This window comes from Gopherus flavomarginatus, chromosome 3 (genome assembly GCF_025201925.1).
Source record: "Gopherus flavomarginatus isolate rGopFla2 chromosome 3, rGopFla2.mat.asm, whole genome shotgun sequence".
Classification (NCBI taxonomy): Eukaryota; Metazoa; Chordata; order Testudines; family Testudinidae; genus Gopherus; species Gopherus flavomarginatus.
In genome coordinates this window covers 265,712,921-265,734,125 of record NC_066619.1, presented here as the reverse complement: position 1 = coordinate 265,734,125, position 21,205 = coordinate 265,712,921, and the positions used below count along the sequence as shown (strand labels likewise).

The 21,205-nt window shown below is 42.2% G+C and overlaps 1 long non-coding RNA gene across 1 annotated transcript; it reads right to left on the bottom strand.

Annotated features, from left to right (window-relative positions):
- Positions 1-8,978: 8,978 nt before the first annotated feature.
- On the bottom strand, positions 8,979-20,855 carry LOC127048398 (uncharacterized). The gene is made up of 3 exons (XR_007773644.1): positions 20,793-20,855; positions 18,421-18,495; positions 8,979-9,071 (listed from the first exon to the last, which is right to left on the bottom strand). It is a non-coding gene; the product is annotated as an uncharacterized LOC127048398 (long non-coding RNA).
- Between the last annotated feature and the right edge of the window lie 350 nt (positions 20,856-21,205).

The following is a 21,205-nucleotide window of genomic DNA, read 5'->3' as shown; positions in this document are numbered from 1 at the left end:
ATTAAATCTACTCAAATACACTTTTGATAAAAAAATAAAAACTATATACTGAATACTAAACTGTATTGAAAGTACTTGAAGTTGCTTTTGATATTAAATGTATAATTTTTTTCATTATTAACTGGAATCTGTTGACTTTATGATCAACAAACAATTAGAAAACTCCGTTTATTCTCTGTCATAAAAGAAACATATTGTGTGTGCGCGCGTGCGTGCATGCGCGCGCGCAGGGAAAGACTGGATGGGGGAGGCAGTTGGGAAAGCCCACTGCCTCCCCTCTCCCAGCAGTGGGGAGCTGCTGAAGCTTTTCACTGATACAAGTAGCTACACATCACAGTGTGGACGCAGCTTGCTTTTCTCACTGCAGCATGTAACTACATAGATCTTACATGTCACTGCCATCAGTGTGTAATGTAGATGTAGCCTAAGGCTATGTCTACTCAGCAGCTGGGGGAGGGTTCTTCCCAGCATGAGTAGTCAGACATGCTAGTTCTGCTCAAACTAGTATGCTAAAATTAGCAGTGTGACCATGCTGACACAGGCTGGGCCTCAGGCTAGCTGAGTACAAACTCACCTTACCTCCTCAGTATGTCCTCAAGTGGCTAGCCCAAGCCACTGCCAATGCCCCTGCAGCCACACTGCTGTTTTCAGAGTGATAGCTCAACCAGAGTGTTGTCTATCTTGGCTGTTGTGTAAACATACCCTAAGTCATGGATAGTTTGCCCTAGGGCATAGGCCATAGCTAGTGGCAGGACCTGTGCCATTTTCCAATTTATTCACTAGACTACATCCCCTCTCTGAATTTATCTTTGAAGTTGTTTGTATAGTCTATATTATTTAGCATAAAGCTAGCTGTGCTACTGCTCTTTCTATATACATATATACCTATTTATATCTTTCTGATACCAACACACTGTGAGACGAAGATTACTAATGTATACTTCAAAGATATTTGATCAGCGTAATGTATTAGTTCATATTATATTTTATTTTATTTTTGAGCACTTTGGCCTTGGGTGCATAACCGCTCTGGTTCCATCCCTGGTCAAACTTTAAGTGGGCTGATGCATCCAGACAATGCTCCCTGTCTGGCAAATTCAGATAATTTCTCTTTGGTACCTATTGTATGTGCTATCTATTATTAAAGAAACTCTCATCTCACTCTACAACGGAAGCAATAACACTTACAATTTTATTTAAAGTAGCTGTCTGAACCTTAAAATAATTAAATCCCATCACTTGGCAACAACCAGCCCAGCACATCTTTTAATTTTGTGCTGTAAACTGCATAGCCCCCATCCTGACTTACATGCTGTTTGACTTTTACCTCCATAGTTATACTGGAAGGTTTTACTTTGTCACTAAGAAGTAGGATTTCTCATTCAAAAAGAAGCTACTTTCTTAGTGGTTTAATTTAATTAACAAACAGCCTAATCTTCCTCTGAGACACATTCATACTCAGTCCAAATTCCTTTGTGCTCAATCTGTGCCACACTGGCTGCTGTCTCCCTCAGTTTAAGAAATTATTTTAAAACTGCTGATTTAGGGTTTGTCTACGCTGCAGTCATGGGTTACGAATGTAGATTGAGTGGACATACTTGAGCTAGCTTTCATCTAGCTATCTTGGATATCAGAAGAGTGAAGCCATGGCAGCTCATGCTTCAGCCAGGGAGGTACAAGCCTGCCTTGAACCTTGGGCAATCAGCATGGGTTAGCCACATGAGTAAAGCAAGCTGTCACGGCTTCTGGTATCCAAGCTAGTTAGATTAAAGCTATCTTGGGTATGTCAGCATAAGCTGCCATCACACTCTATGACTGCAAATGTAGACATTCCCTAAGTAAACAGAAAGCACAATGGGATGGTGATAAATTCTAACCTTGGGTATATGGGCATAGGGATAACACATAGCCTTGTAATTTCTCTGATTTTGTTTTCAAATGTAAGAACAAATTTCACACCCTTATGTGAGTTGGCTGCAGGTAAAGATAAATAAGTTTTTGAGATATTCAGGTTTCAGAGTGGTAGCTGTGTTAGTCTGTATCAGCAAAAACGAGGAGTCCTTATGGCACCTTAGAGACTAACATTTACTTGGGCATAAGCTTTCATGGGCTAAATAATAACTTGAACACCTTGTTCTAACATTAAAATGCCTGGTAGTCTTTGCAAGATTGAGATATTGCTTTTGTGCACATATGTGATTTGAGGGAAAGAAAACTGTGTGCATGGTGGTGGAAGAGAAGTTAAAGAAGGTTAAGGGGAGACATGAGAAAGTGAGAGACTTGGAGACAAGTAAGCAATTAAGGAGAAAGGAATGAAGGAAGGAGAGACTGAGCGCACGTCCAGACTAACCCGCGGCATCGGCGGGTTAAAATCGATTGCTCGGGGATCAATATATCGCGTCTAGTCTGGACGCGATGTATCGATCCCCGAGCGGGCTTACATTGATTCCGGAACTCCATCAACCCGAACGGAGTTCCGAAATCGACACGGAGAGCCGCGGACATCGATGCCGCGCCGTCTGGACGGGTGAGTACCTCGATTTTAGAAATTCGACTTCAGCTACGTTATTCCCGTAGCTGAAGCGTATCTAAAATCAATTTTAATACCTAGTCTGGACGTGGCCCGAGAGAACACAGAAGGAGAGAGCAAACAAAAACTAGTAAGGAGAGAAAGGGAGGGAGGGAGGGAGGGAAAACTAGACTTAGAAACAACAAAATGGAGAAAAAGACACCCATATACAATGTTGAAGGAGAGAAAAATATGAGTAACAAGGAATAAAAGAACAAATGCAAGACAAATTCAGTATGTTAACATTTATTTTATGCAGCCCTGTTCTGAAATGTTAGTCAAATAATTAATGGTATACACAAAGTGGTATTACTATTTTTAATTTGAGAAGACTCTGAGCATTGCAGCACAAGAATTTTTTACCCCAAAAAAGGTTAGGTAATTTTTTTCCATGCCCCGCTTATAACAGGATTCCATTGTAAGTAGAAAAGATTTTCCTATGTTGATAATAGCAATTAGAGAGACAAGGTAGGTGAGGGAATATCTTTTATTGAACCAATTTATGTTGATGAGATTATAGTGTCAAGCTTTTGAGCGTACCCAGAATACTTGGTCTCTTGTTTTTGCTCGTGTACACAGAGCCTAGAACTTTAAAAAAGGAAAAAACAAAACATTTCCTTGTAGTGTCTCCCAATCAACTTAATCTTAATATGAGCAAATGGAAGCCTTATCTTCTCTTCCAAGCCCTCTGCTCCCTCCTTTCTCCGTAACTACTGATAGCACCATCATCCTCAAATATTCATCTTTGATTCTGTTTTCTAGCCCCACAAATCCAGGTTATTTACAAGTCTTGCCATTTCTTCCTCCACAATAATTCTGAGTTCTGGCATCTTTTTCTGTTTACATAGCTAAAACTCTTATTCAGGTTCTCATCTAGATGTCTCTTCGCTGGCCTACCTTTTATTCACCTTGTTGTGGTTCTCTGTATGCATTGGAAACACTTACTGACCAGAAAAGAGTTTCAAAGGCGTAAGCTGACATACCGATCCTGTGAGCACTTTTGCACTGGTCAGTGAGACTATTCAGAGAGTACATTACTAAGCTATGTATATGTTTCCAGGATCAGATCCTATGATGGTTATGCAATTGACAGGAAAATCTGAAAAATAAGTTTGTGAGCATTTGGTGTTATTGTGTCAGCAAGCAAATACCAACCATCTGTCCTCTAAATTACTAAATCAATTCCCCAAGTTTTATGGGTAGCGTATTTCCTGTGTGTATATGCCTGAGGATACATCTTTAAATTAGTGTTCATTATTTTTTATAATGTTTTGACAATAAGTTTCAAACATGTTGCTTTTTTTGTTTTTCAATTTGATTTTATTCATAATTTTTTCAGGTTAACATACTTTCATTTTCCCACAGATTTTTTTTCTGCAGAAGTCAGACCAAGTGCTTTATCAGAACATTCATAATGAGAATGAGTAATTCTAAATGTGTTCATTAACAAAAGTGAAAATGTATCAAATTAGCTACAGCTGGCTAATTTCTAAAGACAGATTCTCAGCTTCCTTTAGGCCAGATTTTGAACCATCTTAAAATTGTTGTTTTAATGGAGAATGTGGTCTGAATTCTAAATCCATTTCTCTAAATCAATCACTCGGTGCTGCAATTTTTTTAAATAGATAATAAGACTCCTGTGAGAGATGGTCCTGTAGTATTTGTTAACAGGTGACAGTCAAAATGGAATAGAATTATGTTAAAACTAAGTTATGGACATCTACAAGCTCAATTTTTAAATGCATGGAGAGAGAGAGAGAATGGATGTCAGCTAGTAGACCAGGGTCTGTTTGCATGACCAGGAAGTTAAACCTTTGAAAAGAGGTTAAATAACATCCCTAAAACACCACTATCACAGAGTGGTTGGCCTCAGTACATGAAGTAGGTCCAGTGCCTCTGTGCCAGAGCAGGTGCTCCAATTTGGCCAATTAAGAGGGTGAGGCAGCTCCTGGACACTATAAAAGGATCAATGAGAAACCCAATGAGTCAGAGTAGATTGGTTCAGTCAGGAAGGGCAAGTGAGAGTTGCCATAGGCCAGCTCCAGTGACTGGAGGAGTCCTGGAAGGAAGCAGAATGTGGTTGCTGGCGGAAGGCAGGAGATCAGCAAGATGGGTTTGCTGGCTTGTGTCCCTAAGTCAGGGTCAAAGGACTAGAGAGGGCTAAAGGCAGGAGGAGCAGCAGCCAAAGGAGTTGCCTGCTGGCTGTCACCTGCAGGGCTGGCGCCAAGGGCTGAGGAGACTGAAAATGGGAGAAGCTGACATCTCCAGGGCTGGAGACAGTGAGAGGTCCGGAAAGAATGAGGGATTCTCCCCTGGCAAGGATGCTTCCAGCAACTTGTGGAGGTTCCTACTGGGAAAACAGGGGTTGCACTCCAGTTGGAACGGCTGGAGTGGCTCTCCTGGTAGAAGGACAGAAGAGAACTGACAGTGTCCAGATGTGGGCAAAGGTGCCAGTGTGTGGTATATGGGGCAATCGGGGATGAGATGTCTTGCACTGATACGAGAAATGGATGATGTGTTTGGGACTTTTGTTACAGATTACTTGGACTATTTTGTTGTAAGAAACCAGCCCCAAGGATAAGTAGTATTGAGACAAGAAACCCTGAAATGAAGTTATTGGGTCATCTGAGGGGAAACTGAGGCAGGCATGCCGGTCATGCTGCAACCTGCCCCAGAAGGGCACTCCAAGTGGGGCTGCCCTATAACAGCTACCTGCCCCCATATCTGAAGTTGAAGATTGCCTGAGGAATGCAAACTGTAGGCTACATCTAGACTAGGAAAATAGGTTGTGTTTAAAATTTTGTTCAGGTATTTTTTATTCTACTAGATCAATCCTCAGGTTAGTAAGTATCAGGTACATTTTTTGAGACTTGACTGTTAAATCTGAAACCTCTAGGGACCAATTAACTATATGTATAATAGAAAACTTAACATCTTACTATACTATTTTGAATATCATTATGTCTTATGGTGATGTCTTTTACAAAAGAGCTGTATTCGGTTTTTTGAAAAATAATCCTTTCTATACTTCCTTTAATGCAAAACTATGATACATTGAAAGACCTACTTCAAGATCAGAGGGGTAGCCATGTTAGTCTGGATCTGTAAAAGCAGCAGAGTCCTGTGGCACCTTATGACTAACAGATGTTTTGGAGCATGAGCTTTTGTGGGTGAATACCCACTTCGTGGGATGCATGTGACATGCATCTGACGAAGTGGGTATTCACCCATGAAAGCTCATGCTCCAAAACGTGTTAGCCTATAAGGTGCCACAGGACTCTTTACTGCTTCAAGATGTGATTATTTACCATGCCTACAATCTATCAAATGTATAAAGTCTCATAGTAACTAATCAATTTTTTAAAATAAAGCTTATACCAAGATTTAGAACATGTCCCTGAAACAGCAAACATTGTAAGCAGAGTCTAAATGAGCTCTCCCCTGACATCTAGTGGTGAGCAGTGGAAAAAGATTTCAGAAGCTGATTTTATTTGCATGGATACACCCACCCAGTCTAGGTGCTCAGCATGATGGGATTGCTTGCCAAAATGATCACTTGTGGCTGGTGTTGGATCCTTAGTCTCCTTGTTATTGGGGCAGGAGTAAAAGAGTGTTATCCTTGTTGTGTGAACTGAGGGCAGCAGAACTGTACATAGTATAACCCAATGGAGGGACTCACCTTCAACTGAGTGCTACTCACTTGGCAGGGGAAATAGGGTCCAAAGTCCAATGAGTTGAGAGAGGGTGGGGGACAGGTACTTGTACTTGGTGCTGTAGACACTGTTTAAGGGTCCTAGACACCATTTGACCCTTCCTTACTCCAGGGTATAATAAAAGTGCCCATTTAGACTCAGTTAAGAGTCTTGTTACATACTGCAGAGCTTCTTATAAGCAAATGGAATCTTTTAAAGCAAAAGGCAATTCACTGTGTTTGAGAGTACAATTTAAGCATTGAAATTAGCATATGCTTCCATTCACACACACCCACCAAAAGGTTCTGCAGCTGGTTCTTATCTTATAGTTACCAGTACTTAGTGTTGCTCAGTCAGTTTCAGTGGCCAACTGAGACTGCACTGCACATGAGGGATGGGGAGCTGGGCCTGTCTAATGTGTTTGAAGCTCCAGTGTTGATGTAGAACTAACCCAAAATCCCATGGCAATACAACCTCCTTTTATAGTGATAAGTTTCCATACAAGTCTATGGACCTTGCTATGTCACATGGGAACTGTCAATCACGAGGAATTCAAGGTTGCTCTTAATCAGCTTTATTTTGAGTTGTTAGTGGCAAGATCTGCAGCTGTTTCTTATCTGTCCCTTTGGCTCAACTCCTTATCTTGTCTTGGGGATGTATGCCTTTGCTTCAGGGTCATCAATCTGCCATCCAGGTGACTGATGATAAAGTTGGTGCCTCTTGACTCCTCCACTTCCTTCTTGACATCCGGCCTAGCTGTCTTTTCTCAGTTAATTACCATACATTCTTCACTCACACCAAACAGCAAATAAGGCAATTACAGCCATAAAACTTCTATTCTAAGAATAAATGTTAACACAATCAGCAAAAAATAAATTCAGAACCATTTCTTCTCACTAATTCAAAGCTAGGAAAATGGAGAAAATTTTACCTGAGACTATTTCTTCACATTAGCCTTTTGGCCTACAAAATCACTGATACCTAGGTTTAAGTATTAGACCTACTTTGGGACAGGTCTCTATTGCAAGAACCTGCCCCGTGTGCACCAGCAGTGAGGCTCCGCCACTAACAGCCAAAATCACTGAGAGCCGAAATTACTGAGAGTTGTGTTAAGTGTGTGTGTGGGGCCCCTGCAGATATCTTGGCGACTGGGCAGCTGGTGGAGGCGTGGCAAGCAGCCAGCAGAGAAGCTGGTGGAGAGGGCCAGAGCAGAGACCCTGCAGAGGCTGGCAATTGACCTTTGGGGCAATGAGCGAGTGCCCAAGCAGTGCACCCTGTAAGGTGCCTCCTTACCCACCCCCCGCCATCTACACTGGATGGGAGATGAACTCTGTGGATGAACCCCTGAACTCGGGGGCTGCACTGGCCCAGGACAGCAACACAATGCATTTCAACTTACATTAATAACAAAGCACTCATTAATTTGAAAATAGCAATCCAAAATATATATCTCCAGTGTGTTCATTACCAAACAATGTAAATAGACTCACCCAATTCACCTGCACTCCCTTCCCAGGCTTTCACGCTCCTCTATGGCTCTGAACAGGTTTGGGGTGGTAGTGTGGAAGGCTGTCATCCTATGGTGGAACTTTTGTTGCAAGTCTAATAATAAATTTCTCTCTCGAGTGTGTGTGTGAATGAATGCCTCTATATAAATGCAAGAAGCTTAAAATCAAAAATAGGTGAACTAGAATGCCTGGTAATGGAAGAGTATCATGGGGTAGCCATGTTAGTCTGTATCCACAAAAACAACAAGGAGTCCGGTGGCACCTTAAAGACTAACATTTATTTAGGCATAAACTTTTGTGAGTAAAAAACCCACTTCTTCAGATGCACGGACATGCATCTGAAGAAGGGGATTTTTACCCATGAAAGCTTATGTCCAAATAAATGTTAGTCTTTAAGGTGCCACCGGACTCCTCATTGTTTTTTTGGTAATGGAAGGAGGATCTTAATATTATAATTACTACTGAAACATGGTGGAATGTTAATCAATAGGTACTGTAATTCCTGAAACTATACAATAGCAGATTAGGCCAAAGAGATGGGGGAGTACTGATCTATAAAAAAGTCTCCGTAGCATTTAGCAAGATAAAAATTCTAAGTGGTTGACAGTTGACTCTGTATGGATAGAAAACCCAACATGAAAGAATACAAACATGATACTAAGGCACTACCAACCTCCTGATCAAGAAAAGGATATTGAGTGCATAATGCTGAGTGAAATCAAAAAGGAAGCAAAGTCAAACAATATAGTAATAATGGGGGACTTCAACTAGCTGCTTTTAAATTGGTCAAATATTACAAAGGACAAAATATAGAGAAGCAATTTCTTGATGTGTTAAATGACTGCTTCCTGGAACAGCTAGTTTGAGAGCACCGAGAAACAGCAATTAAACTTGATGTAGTCCTAAGTAACATACAGGAGTTGATTCAAGAAGTAACAGTGGCTGAGCCACTAAGTAATGGTAACCATAATGTAAGTAAAATTCAACATCTTAGAGAATGTAAAGGTACCAAAAACTAACACAATAACAATAAGCTGTAGTTAAGGAAGATTTTAATAAAATGAAGCTAGTTAAAAAGGCCCTATGGACAAAAGTAAAGGAAATAAAATCCTTAGATTTGGCAAGGATGCTGCTTAAGGAAACAAAAGTCTCAGAAGGCATCCATTGCCTCTGAACAAAAAAGAGGCAAGAAAAAAACCACTATGACTAGATGATAAGCTTCAAGAGGTTAATTGACTCAAAGAGAGAGCTTTACAGAGTCCAAAGGATAACTCTAGTGAAGCCAATAAAAAGGAGTATAAACTGAAAGGGATCAATTAAGGAAGATAAGGACTTTGCTGAGAAACTAAATTATTTTTTGCATCAATGTTCACTACAGAGAAAGAGGTGCAAAAGCAATTACATTAAATTTAAAAAACAGTAAGACCAAAACGTTCTGAAGGACCTTATGAACGAAGGCTGAGCTCCTACCCAAAGTATGCACTTTCTTATTAAAAACAGTTACTATGCCAGACGCTGAAGCAAATGTTATACCTGGATTTTAAAAAGGCTCTAGTTGTAAGCCTTACATCTGCACTTGGTAAATTTGTCAAAAGTTAATTAAAAATGGAATAATAAAATTAACACTTTCTGTAAAGAAAACTCAGGCCTCGCTAACCTATTTAAAATTATTTGAAAATGTCACTGAAATAATGGATACAGGAGAAACAGCTACTAAACAATAATAATAATTAAACAATCAATTTGCAGAACCTAGAAAATAATAAGGTAAGTAACAGTCAGCATGGAGTTGTCAATAACAAATCATGTCAAACCAACCTAATAGCTTTCTTTGACAGGGTAACAAACGATGTTGATTGGGGGGGGGGGGTGGCGCAGCTGTGGAGTCAGGCTTTTGATAGTGTCTTGCATGACCACCTCATATGCAAACTAGGGAAATACAACTTAGATGGAGCTACTGTAAGGTAGGTGCTAACCGGTTGGAAAACCATTTTCAGAAAGTAATCATTAGTTCACAGTCAAACTGGAAGGGCATATCAAGTGAGGTCCCTCAGGGATCAGTCCTGGGTCTGGATCTGTTCAATATTTTCATTGATTTAGATTTTCATAGAGAGTACACTTAAAGTTTGCAGATGATACCAAGCAGGGAGAGACTGCAAGTGCTGTGGAGGATAAGATTAACTTAAAAATGATGTGGAAAAACTGGAGAAATGATCTGAAGTAAATAGGATGAAATTCAATAAAGACAAATGCAAGAAGGAACAATCAATTGCACACATGCAAAATGGGAAATGACTGATTAGGGAAGAGTACTGCGAAAAGGGATCTGGGGGTCATAGTGGATCACAAGCTACATGTGAGTCAAGAGTGTAACACTGCTGCGAAAAAAAAAAGCAAACATCATTCTGGGATGTATTAGCAGGAGTGTAGTGAGCAAGATACAAGAACTCTGTGCTAATTAGGCCTCAACTGGGGAATTATGTCCAATTCTGGAATTCACATTTCAGGAAAGATGTGGACAAATTGGAGAAAGTCCAGAGAAGAGCTACAAAAATGATTAAAGGTCTAGAAAACATGACCTATGAGGGAAGATTGAAAAAAATTGGGCTTGTTTAGTCTGGAGAAGAGAAGACTGAGGGGGACATCATAATAGCTTTCAAGTACATGCAAGATTTTTTCTCCCTTCTCCTGGTAACATTGTTCTCTTTAACCTCTCTGGCTAGGACAAGAAGCAAGGGACTTAAATTGCAGCAAGGGCAGTTTAGGTTGGAGATTAGGAAAACCTTCCTGCCAGGGTAGTTAAGCACTGGAATAAATTGCCTAGGGAGGTTGAGGAATCTTCATCATTGGAGATTTTTAAGGTTAACACCTGTCAGAGATGGTCTAGATAATACTTAGTCCTCTTGAGTGCAGGGGACTGGACTCAAAACCGCTAAAAATAAATATTTTCACACAATGCATAACTCATCTGTGAAACTCACTGCCACTGGATGTTGTTGAAGCTGATAACTCAGCAAGATTCAAAGGAGTATTGGGAATTTATATAGAATTACATACAAAAACTACACTGAAAGAATGTTAAGGTTAGGAAATGCCAGAATTAAGGTTGCCCATGCATTTAGATAGTCTTTAATTACATGATCACATACTATTTATTCCACAGACCCCCTTGCCTTATTTCAATGGTTCTGAAGGGCGTGTACTTTGGTGGTGAGAACCTTCTGCCCATTCTCAATAGCTCCTTATCCCAGTCCCTTTCCCTCCCATTACCACACCTCAGATCCTCATCCCAGTCATCTGTTCCATCTCCCTTCTTGCCTTCATGGGGCAGAGCATCTCACATCTGGCTTCTGCATAGTTTCTTACACCTTCCTTTGCAGCATTTGGTGCTGGCCACTGTTGGAGACAGGATATTGGGCTAAACTGAACACAGATATGTTCCCAATAGGGTAGTTTTTGTTTGTTTGAATATTTTCCACTGGGTCCAATCTTCTCATTTAAGTCGACTGCAAAACTCCCATTGATGTCAGTGATTAGAAGGCTTGAAATCATTGTTTGTGACTTTTTGGATCTTGAGGGAAAATCACCTCTCTTTTCCTACACTCGTCTTCCCATTTGGGAGACTTTTTACTGTGAAAGCTTATTCATGTAGGCACACCTTTACATCTATGTAGAGGCCCACCAAAGACAACAGGGTTCACATAGGAAATCAGATTGCAAGACTAGGGCTGTACTTCCCTCCTCCACACCCTCAACAAATTGGTGTGATTATTCCCAGAGCTCAATAATACCCTTTTAGGAGGGGTAAAGGAGAAAGAGCACAAGAGAGCAAGCCAAGACATTATCTCCTTCTAGGGAGAGAAAATTGTTGATTCTGCTTTGTTGTCAGCCTCTGCTAACTGAGGAACAAAGTACTGAATTAAACCCTGCGTATGTAACTGCATCCATGCAGGCAGACCCCTGAACCTGCATGGACTCCCTGTGAAAAGCACATCTCTTTTCCACTAAATCTTTTGCAAAGTCAGATGCCAGCCTAGCAAGAGAGCAGTAGATTAACGCATTGAGGATGAAGCCTGGTCTACACTACGCATTTATACCGAATTGAGCAGCGTTAAACCGAATTAACCCTGCATCCGTCCACACAACGAAGCCCTTTATTTTGATATAAAGGGCTCTTAATATCAGTATCTGTACTCCTCCCCGACGAAGGCAGTAGCGCTCAAATCGGTATTGCCATTTCAGATCAGGGTTAGGGTGGCTGCAATTTGATGGTACTGGCCTCTGAGAGCTATCCCACAGTGCACCATTGTGACTGCTCTGGACAGCAATCTGGAGTTGGATGCACTGGCCAGGTAGACAGGAAAAGCCCCGCAAACTTTTGAATTTCATTTCCTGTTTGCCCAGCATGGGCAACATGGACTGTACGGGAGATACTGGATCTGATCGCTTTATTGGGAGACAAATCTGTTCTATCAGAGCTCTGTTCAAGAAGTTGAAATGCCAAAGCATTTGAAAAAATCTCCAGAGGCCACAGCAGGGACTCAACACAATGCTGCGTGACAAGTGTAATGGAAAGCCAAAGAATCAAATGGACGCTCATGGAGGGAGGGGGGACTGAGGACTCCAGCTATCCCACAGTCCCCGCAGTCTCCGAAAAGCATTTGCATCCTTGGCTGAGCTCCCAATGCCTGAAGGGTCAAAAGCACTGTCCCAGGTGGTTCAGGGTATATGTCGTCAATTTACCCCCTCCCCCCCATAAAAGAAAAGGGAAACAAAGAGTTTCTCACCTTTTTTCAATGTCATCTTATGTCTGTTGCATGCTGCTGGTAGACGCAGTGCTGTGGCACTGAACAGCAGCATCCCCTCCCCTTCCTTTCCTGATGGTAGACAGTACAAAAGGCTTGGAAACCGTCCTTATCCCGTGAGTGCTCCTGGCTGGCCTTGGTGAGGTCAGCCCGGGGCACCTGGGCAAAAATGGGAATGACTCCTGGTCATTCCCGGCAGACGGTGCAAAAGGATTGAAAACCATCCTCATCACAGCAACTGGGGGCTGAGCTCCTCAAACCCCCCCCCCCCCATTTCATGTCTAATGAAGATTCTCTACTGCCTGGACTATCATAGCAGCGGGAGGCTGAGCTCCTCACCCCCCCTCCCCCTTTCATGTCTAATGAAGATTCTGTACTGCCTGGACTATAATAGCAGTGGGAGGTTGCCTCCTCCTCATTTTATCTCACTAAAGTCAGTGTTTCTTATTCCAGCATTCTTTATTACTTCATCACACAAATGGGGGGACACTGCCACGGTAGCCCAGGAGGGGTGTGGGAGGAGGGAAGCAACGGGTGGGGTTGTTGCAGGGGCACCCCTAGAATGCCATGCAGCTCATCATTTCTGTGGGATATCTGGGGCTCTGACCCAGAGCGGCTGTGCTCTTTGGCTCTCCAGTAGACTTGCCCCATATTCTAGGCAGGACTATTTTCAGACAAAACATAAAGAAGGGAATGACCTGGGGAGTCATTTCCATTTTTGTCCATGCGCCCTGGCCGACCTCAGCGAGGCCAGCCAGGAGCACCCATGACAGTAGAAGACGGTACAAAAGGATTGATAAGCGTCATCGCCAATTTCCAATTGCAGATGGTGATATAGGACTGGTAACCGTCTCTGCTACCTTGCAAAGGCAAATGAATGCTGCTGTGTAGCACTGCAGTACCATGTCTGTCAGCAGCATCCAGTACGCATACGGTGACAGTGACAAAAGGCTAAACAGGCTCCATGGTTGCCGTGCTATGGCGTCTGCTAGGGCAATCCAGGGAAAAAAGGTGCGAAATGATTGTCTGCCATTGCTTTCACGGAGGAAGGATTGAGTGATGACATTTACCCAGAACCACCCATGACACCGTTTTGGCCCCATCATGCATTTGGATCTCAACCCAGAATTCCAATGGGCGGGGGAGACTGCGGGAACTATGGGATAGCTACCCACAGTGCAACGCTCCGGAAATCGACGCTAGCCTTGGTACATGGACGCACACTGCCGAATTAATGTGCTTAGTGTGGCCGAGTGCATTCGACTTTATACAATCTGTTTTATAAAATGGTTTCTGTAAAATCAGAATAATCCCATAGTGTAGACATACCCTGAGAGTTTGAGACTGAGGCCCCAATGCACCTTTTGGGCAAAAATTTTCATCTGGCTATTAATCTACTGCTATGTTCCCAAGCTGGCAGTTACCTGTGTATTTCATGAAACAGAGTTCTGGTTATAGAATTAACTATTTTTCTGTTCCTTTGCAAAACAACACAATATCCTTGCATAAAGCCTACAAAAACAGAGTAAAAAAAAACTGGAAAGATTTTTTTTCATAATTTTTTTTTTTACTGAAAAATTTAAGACACATTTCTTAAAGAGTATAATAATGTTCAAAAAGGTCAAGTTTTGGCTTTCCAACTATTTCAGTGTCTATGAATGCCTGATTTAATGTTTTTACTTGAATGTGTAGCACTGCAGTGTAGTACAAATTTTATTGAAAAGATTAACCAGTATATACAATTAAAGTTATAAACTTCTTTACATACTCAGCCGATGACGAGAAGTGCTTATCACGGCTTGAAGCAGGCTTGTTTAACTGATGAAGTAACAAGAGTCTCACTTTTGCATGAAATTAAAATAAATATATATTTAGAAAATTAATTACACCTACTTTAAAAAAGATGTGCACTTGACTGATTCACAAACAAAACTTGAACTGGTTTAACTAAACTGGTTTTTAATTTGGTATATTCAAACCAGTGCAGACCCCTATGAGGACACATTAAGGCCCTGTCTACACACAAACTTGTATCACTTTAACTAAAGGAAAGCTTTTAAACGGATTTATTGAACCCAGTGCAAATTCGTGTTTAGATACCTTTACTTCAGTTTAAGGGTAATTTATTTCAGTTTGTCATAATGTGATTTTTACCAGTTTAAAGTTAAATTGAAATACGCTCGCTTAACCCAAAATAAGGGTGTCTACAAAGGATTTTTCACCTTTTTATTAAAATAGTTTTTTTTAAACAAGTTAAACCAGTGCAACTTTCACATGTATACAAAGCCCGTGCGTAGACAAAACTTTTAAATGTTTACAACTGATTTATATTAATTCAGTAAGATGATATGGGCCTATTTCCCAATTGCCACAATGGCCCCGCCGCACAGCAAGCAGGAGGCTCCCAGGAGCAGCTCCAAGGCAAAGGGCAGGAGCAGCACAGGGCAGTGAGGGGAGGGACAGCTGAACTGCCCAGCAATTGATAGCCTGCTGGGCGACTGCCTCACAGGGAACTTAGGGGAGTGGGGAGCTGATGGGGGGCTGCTGGTCCACCCTGGTTCCAAGCTCCCACCAGCTAGCTCCAACAGGCTGCTCATTTTGCAAGCAGTGGACAAAGCAGGCAGCGGCCAAACAACCTTACAAGGGAGCATTGCACAACTTTAAACGAGCATATTCTCTAATTGATCAGCAATGAAACAACATTAACCGGACGATGTAAAGTGAGGAGTTACCGTATCTGTTCTCTGAACAGAATAAGCTATGCCAGCAAAAGCACTTTCTTTCTGGTATAACTGTGTCTACACTAGAGATTTTGCAGGTAGACACATGAAAAAAAAAATCACACTCCTAAATGATATTACTATATGAGCAGAAGTTTCTAGTATAGACCTGGTCCCAGACTTAATCTGGGCCAATTAATTGTGTAACATTATACTGAGCTGTATATTAGTTTACCTACTGTAAGTATTGGAGGTTTAACCTGAGATACAGATGTTATCATCATGTCAAATCCTGAAGAAGGAGGGAATTGAATGATTAATAGATGTTGTGTTTTATTTCAAATACAATAATGCTTTTTTTCTTGCTTTGCAATACAATCTAGGTTCTTGAATTCCGACCTGATAAGGAAACCTCTTTAAGATAAATAATATTTTCAACAGCAGTATATAAAAGTGCTGGCTTGTCCCCAGACCACAAAGGACTCCTGCCATGTCTCTTTCCAGGTACAGTTTTGTTTTCCTAACATAGGCAAAAAAACCACAATACCAGTTCCTCAGCCCATCCTACGTTGAGATAACATCCACAGCCAGGATAATTCAAATCTATTTTCCTAATTTACAGATTGTGTTAAATATACTTTTGAGGAAAAAGCATAGTTTCTCCTATTACAGCACACACATGATAAATTCCACATAACAGCAAACCCAAATAATTGCATGTCAATATCCATCTCTGTTCTGGATGATCTATTTGTTTCTCCAGGATGTTCTGGATCTGTGGATCTTATTACTTGAAGAATGGACATATTTAGGTAAGCACAGATAAATGTTCCTATTCTTCATGCTAAGATCCACAGACTCACTGCAACGGGATGTGTGTTTCAGAGTTGTATGCAGGATCATCCTTTAAAAGTGGACATCCAAAACATTCAGGTAAATTATATATAAAAATATTTCTTACACCTTCTCCTAGAGATTAAGGCATGGAGAAGAGTTCTGCAAAAAGAAGGGGAATGGCATTGGCTAAGACAGGATGACCAATATATAGAATTTATGAATTGATGGCCATGTGGCCTTCTAGCTTATCTCAGTACAGAATACAGGACTACTCTGCCCTGAGATTGTTAGTGGTCCTAAGGACTGGACTCTGATGGAAGAATATTTCTTGAAGTACCCATTGTAACAGAGCTGCACAAAGAAGAAAGCCCCCACATGTCCTGTAACCTTCTGCTGCAAAGGCTTTCTATCTCCCTGTATCCATGACAATCAGCTTATTATTAGGTATTAAAGATCACCTGCCATGATTAAGTAAGGATCTGTATGACACCCAAACACACTTACTTGCCACAGCTTCACAGAACTGAGGGAGGAACTTCATTTCAGAAACTCCACAGGACCTGATCAGGATCAGAGGTTTGGAAAGTCGACCTTTTTAATCCCATAGTTTCTTTGGGAGTAGTTGTTCATTTTCTAGTTGTTCCCACCAGTCACTTCTAGTGAGCTGTCTGTGCATTCCTGCCTGGATTGGTGGGAATCCTACTACTTAGTAGGGAAACTTGGGAATGGGGTATACTGATTGAGAAGATACCTCTTTGAAGCCCCAAAGGATCTGTGCACCCAGACATAATAGAATTCCACAGAGAAGATTTTTTTCTTAAAATTGAGTTCTTCTCTGAAAAGTGACTTAGGGTATGTCTATACTGCCAAAAAAAAACCCAACAACAACATGGCAGTGAGTCTCACAGCCCAGGTCATCTGCCTCAGGTTTGTGGTACGGGGTGGAAAATGGCAGTGTTAGCCATTCCCATTCGAGCTGGAACCCACGCTCCGAGATCCACCCTCTTGCTGACCCCTGAGTCAGTTGACCCAGGCTCTGCGACTTGCGACTGTGGGTTTGTTTTTTGCAATACAACTGTATCCTCAGTGAAAATGGTATCTTGGCGTACCATGTTTATTGTCTGTCACTGACGACAAATCAAAAATAAGTAAACATATTTACTCTAACTGCCAGCTCTGAAAATTCAACATGGAATCTAAAAGTCAAATATTCATCACAAATTAGGATCTTATTTGTATGTCCACAACCTCAGTACCACTGTGACTGCTACCTAGGTGTAACTAATAAACCGTGTAAATAGAATTTAGGACATGTCTACATAAACAATAGTTTGCAGCAAATGGGGATATGAGCATGTGTCGGTTGATCCGGAACTAACCTCAGCCTCTTTTCATAACATGGACAAGCCTTCATACTGATAATCAATGGGACACTGTAATACCGGGTACAAAATATATCATTCCACTATATAACACTACTATATAAATCCATGGTCCATCCACATCTTGAATAGTGTGTGCAGTTCTGGTTGCCCCATCCCCAAAAAGATACATTAGAAATGGAAAAAGTACAGAGAAGGGCAACAAAAATGATCAGGAGTATGGAACAGCGTCCATAAAAAGACTGGGACTGTTCAGCTGCGAAAAGAGATGACAAGAAGTCTTTAAAATCGTGAATGGTGTGGAGGAGTGAATAAAGAAGTATTATTCACATCACACAAGAGCCAGGGGAAATTAACAGGCAGAAGGTTTAAAACAAACAAAAAGGAAGTACTACTTCACACAGTGTACAGTCAACCTGTGGACCTCATTGTCTGGAGATGTTGTGAAGACTAAAAGTATAATTGGATCACAAAAAAATTAGATAAGTTCATGGAGGAGGGGTCCATCAATGGCTATTAGCCAACATGGTCAGGGATGCAATCCCATGCTCTGGGTGTCCCTAAGCTTCTGACTGCCGGATATTGGGACTGACGACAAGGGATGGATCACACAATAATTGCCCTGTTCTGTTGAATTTCCTCTGAAGCATTTGGGCATTGCCACTGTCTGAAGACAGGATACTGGGCTAGATGGACCATTGGTCTGACCCAATATGGCCATTCTTATATTCACTGAACAAACTAAAATTATTTCCTGGTACTGATAACTGTTTTTTATTAATGTAATTCATAAAGCAAGCAATTTCAAGTACTTTATCCAAATCACCTTTAAGGCCTACGGTACAGGGTATATACCAATGGGGTTTTTAAATGTAAACCCTATACAAAGTGAATGATAATAGGATACAGAAAGTCTGGTCCACATTCTGCCTAGGTCAAGATGAACTGAAGTGGATCCCCATGAACAAAGGATGTAATTTTCCTGAAAAAGAGAGCCAAACAAAGGAGACAAGTTTGTGTACGTGCCTTGTGGCATGTAGTAAGACCCTGTTTTACAGACCATGTGTAAGGATCTATTGTGAATAAACTCAGTCTGCAGACAATAGCCTGTAAAACACCAGCCCTTTTCTGCCAGTTTCCATCCAAGAAACCAGAAGGATTTGAGACCCTTGCACAGAAACAGTGTTCTTAGACAGATGGAGCAAACATCCCTGGCCTAAGTAAACATTTGTGGTCTGAACCTTGGTCTGATGATACTCATGATTACGAGGAACATGGAATATTCTGCTGAGCTCAGTCAGGACTGTGGAAGCTTGGTCCCTTCTGGCTATGTCTTCACTGAAAAAACAAGAAGTGAGTTCTTAACTTGGATTACAGTAGCAGTGGAGACCAGTGATGAGCTGCCAAAAATTTAGGAACTGGTTCCCTACCGGTTCTTCGGCAGCACGTTAGCGGTGGGTGCTTCAGTGAATGAAGGGCCAGCTGCCAAAGACCCAGTAGGGAACCGCCCGGTGAGTACAAGCCCCACGTGCCTATCCCCCCCCACCCACATCCTACCCCTGACTGCCCCCCTCAGAACCCACAACCCATCAACCCCCCCGCTCCTTGTCCCCTGACTGCCCCCTCCTGAGACCCCCCCACACTAACCACCCTCCAGGACCTCACCCCCTACCCAACTCGCCCTGCTCCCTGTCCCCCGACTGCCACAACCCCATCCACCACCACCCCAACAGACCCCCGGGACTCCCACACCTACCCCCCTGTTCCCTGTCCCCTAACTGCCTCCCCAGAACCTCCACCCCCTCCAACTGCTCCCTGCCCCTTATCCAACCCCCCCTCCAAGCCCCAGCCTGGTCCCCTTACCATGCTGATCAGGGCAGTGTGTATGGATGCCGCGTGGCCTGCTGGAGCTCACAGCCCCACCCCCTTACCATGCCGCTCAAAGCGGCAGGAGCTGCAAAGCTGCCCAGGAGCGGTCCAGAGCACTGGCAGCGCAGTACACTGAGGCTCTGCAAGAGGGGGGAAGACGGGGGAGGGGCCAGGGGAGCCTCCCCAGCCGGGAGCTCAGGTGGGCCGGACAGGACGGTCCCGCAGGCTGGAGTTTGCCCACCCCTTTAACAACCGGTTCTAAACCGGCTTCTAAATTTAACAACCAGTGTGCGTGAACCGGTGCAAACCAGCTCCAGCTCACCACTGGAGACACAGCAATTTATCTTTTTACTTGGGGTAACAGCTCTAGTTCAACCCTAGGCTCCCCTCTAGGCTTTAACTCAAGCTGTTAACCTGAATTAAAAGCAGAGATGCTATGTCTTCACTGCTATTTTAACATGGGTCGGCTCAGAGTTAAGAACACACCTTGTTTTTCAGTGAAGACATATTCTTAGCATCATGAGCAGAAGACCAGGAGTTTGTTGTTCCGGGGAGTGGTAGAAATCTTACTCTCATTTCCTGATTTAAAGACCACTTGTGAGAATCCATGATGGAGCAACTCATTCTATCTGCAGTCATATTCTCCATCCCTGCCTGGTACATGCTGACGAGGATTTTTTTGTGAGCCAAAGACTACTTGCACAGCAGTAGGGTTTCCTGCCACATACAGCACAGCCTGGTGCCTCCCTGCTTGTTTACACAGAACACAGTGATCAGATTGTCCATCTGAATTAGGATTACCTTTTGGGATACCAGAAGTTGGGTAAATCAGATCATATCCCTTTAAATCAGCACTAGTCTGCACCTATAGCCAGCTAATCCTTGTATTTATAATTACAAAAAAATGACAATGCACAATACCAAAATAAATAAATAAATAAATAAAAGTAAGACTCAATATCTATACCACCAGGACAGTGGTACCCAAAATTTTCTTCTCATGCTCCCCCCTAGTAATGGAAAGTGTTCCCCTCCCCTTCCCCAGCCAGAAGTGGAGTTCTGGCAGGGCCATGGGCAGTGGCCGGTGGCCAAGAGCAGGGCTGGGGACAGGGCCAGAGTGCATCTAGGGTCAGAGGGGGCTGGGTGGTGCTCTCTTCCTGGCCCCCCTGTGGGGGCTGGGCCAGGCCCTGCTGCACTCCCTCAGATGTTCCTCTGCCACCCCCTAGTGTGCCCCACAGGCTGGGGACTACTGCACTAGGAGGTTTACTTAACCAAGAACATATGTAAATATGGCTAGTGGTGGGTTTTTTTTTTGTTTTGTTTTTAATTTACAAAAAGATATAAATTTCATATTAAAATTTTAAATATCAGTGATGTAAATATTCTTTTTCCAATGAAGGGTGACCTTACCAACTGCAATAATTCGAGACTAATCCCATTACTTTCAGGGCCTGGGAAAATCATGTGAAACATCATCCTGCAACATATCAATAAACAGACACCTTCAGCGTAGAGAGAGAAGCAGGAATTAGATAACTGAGATCACACATAGACCATACTGTTGTTCTGAGACATATTATAGAACATATTAACGTTTTTAGAAGGTCTTTTTCTATAAGTCTATAATATATAAAAAACTATTGTTGTATGTAAAGTAAATAAGGTTTTAAAAATCTTTAAGATGGTTCATTTAAAATTAAATTAAAATGCAGAGCCCCCCGGACCGGTGGCCAGGACCCGGGCAGTGTGAGTGCCACTGAAAATCAGCTCGTGTGCTGCCTTCGGCACGCATGCCATAGGTTGCCTACCCCTGTTATAGAACA